Source organism: Oncorhynchus mykiss, chromosome 25, assembly GCF_057628025.1.
Source record: "Oncorhynchus mykiss isolate SJ-2025 chromosome 25, ASM5762802v1, whole genome shotgun sequence".
NCBI lineage: Eukaryota > Metazoa > Chordata > Actinopteri > Salmoniformes > Salmonidae > Oncorhynchus > Oncorhynchus mykiss.
Window position 1 is genome coordinate 25,742,835 of NC_143046.1, and position 2,166 is coordinate 25,745,000.

A 2,166-nucleotide genomic window follows, 5' to 3' on the forward strand; every position below is an offset into this window, starting at 1 on the left:
AAATGTTGCAGGGTTTAAACAGGATCAAAGACTTATCCAAGTCTTATCTAAGCTGTTTGCATCACATGTTGATGGGGACTGTGCTCATTGCATTGCTGTAAAAAGTATATGGTTTTATAGGCACTTACTTCCTGATTATCGTCCAATAGGAGACACCAGAAGACATGAAGATATCAGAGGAAGATGTTAGTTAGATAGATGGTTAGAGCAGCATATCTGGGCCGGTAACCACAGGGGTACATTCGTGAGCCTGGGGTTATGGAGAGTTCACTTATGATTAGTCATAATGACTATGTTTATTACTGCTCAGATGGGATGACCTCTGACCTCGATACTTTAGAATCAAATAATACAGGCACCAACAGTTGCTTGCTTTTAAAAAACAAGCTTTTATTATCAAATCGCAATTTTTTCATCACACAACGCATCAACAATGAAGCATGAGAAATGATTATGTTGTCAACACTGTTAGAAATATCAGTATCCTAATTTCTCAACATCCTCTTCCCAATGTGTTCTATTCTTATTTTGATATGCAGCATAATTCCTTAGTTAGAGTACATATGGGGAGATCACCATACTTGGTTACGTCTCCAAAAAAGCCACAGTATAATATTTTCAGCCACTCAGTCTGTTGATTACCTCTGGCTGAGGGGATTCTCGACTGGAAATCATGTGATTCAAACAGGAAATGCATTAGCAACTTTATAAACTGCGAAACCAAAGATGTGGAAACAAATATGTTGATGGTGTGAAAAGATATTGTCATGTACTGTATTTTTGAAGAAGAAAAAAAATGGTACAACATTAACATGTGATTGCAAAAGCTCAAACATAAATAATATTTGTTAAAAAATAAAATATACTCTTATTTGTTGTTTGTCTATGAGGACTAGCACCATGGCATCCACATATTTATTGTGTGTACATACATTTGTGATCATATCTAAGATAGTACAGTATACCTTTATACAGCACACAGTACCTGCACATCATATATATAGATGGATCCATTTAGGGAGATGGACTACGTGCTTTAAAGAACTGACTTAAGGCATTGGAAATGAGTACGTAACCTATGAAAGCTGATGAATTCCTGTTATGCAATTATTACAAGCCCCTCAGTAATTCTTTAAACAGTTTTGAATGTTAGAGAATAATTCAAGAATGATGTATTCACACAGCAAAAACAGTACATACAGTGCCTTGCGAAAGTATTCGGCCCCCTTGAACTTTGCGACCTTTTGCCACATTTCAGGCTTCAAACATAAAGATATAAAACTGTATTTTTTTGTGAAGAATCAACAACAAGTGGGACACAATCATGAAGTGGAACGACATTTATTGGATATTTCAAACTTTTTTAACAAATCAAAAACTGAAAAATTGGGCGTGCAAAATTATTCAGCCCCCTTAAGTTAATACTTTGTAGCGCCACCTTTTGCTGCGATTACAGCTGTAAGTCGCTTGGGGTATGTCTCTATCAGTTTTGCACATCGAGAGACTGACATTTTTTCCCATTCCTCCTTGCAAAACAGCTCGAGCTCAGTGAGGTTGGATGGAGAGCATTTGTGAACAGTAGTTTTCAGTTCTTTCCACAGATTCTCGATTGGATTCAGGTCTGGACTTTGACTTGGCCATTCTAACACCTGGATATGTTTATTTTTGAACCATTCCATTGTAGATTTTGCTTTATGTTTTGGATCATTGTCTTGTTGGAAGACAAATCTCCGTCCCAGTCTCAGGTCTTTTGCAGACTCCATCAGGTTTTCTTCCAGAATGGTCCTGTATTTGGCTCCATCCATCTTCCCATCAATTTTAACCATCTTCCCTGTCCCTGCTTAAGAAAAGCAGGCCCAAACCATGATGCTGCCACCACCATGTTTGACAGTGGGGATGGTGTGTTCAGCTGTGTTGCTTTTACGCCAAACATAACATTTTGCATTGTTGCCAAAAAGTTCAATTTTGGTTTCATCTGACCAGAGCACCTTCTTCCACATGTTTGGTGTGTCTCCCAGGTGGCTTGTGGCAAACTTTAACCAACACTTTTTATGGATATCTTTAAGAAATGGCTTTCTTCTTGCCACTCTTCCATAAAGGCCAGATTTGTGCAATATAAGACTGATTGTTGTCCTATGGACAGAGTCTCCCACCTCAGCTGTAGAT

General features: G+C 38.0%; 1 protein-coding gene across 2 annotated transcripts in view; it reads right to left on the minus strand.

The window, feature by feature from the left end:
• Window positions 1–369: 369 nt before the first annotated feature.
• Window positions 370–2,166, minus strand: part of LOC110504833 (uncharacterized) — a 15,357-nt gene continuing 13,560 nt past the window's right edge. For both annotated transcript variants that reach the window (XM_021583672.3, XM_021583669.3), the window contains exon 6: window positions 370–2,166. This exon is cut by the window's right edge and continues 1,328 nt beyond it. The gene's annotated coding sequence lies outside the window, so the exon portion shown is untranslated.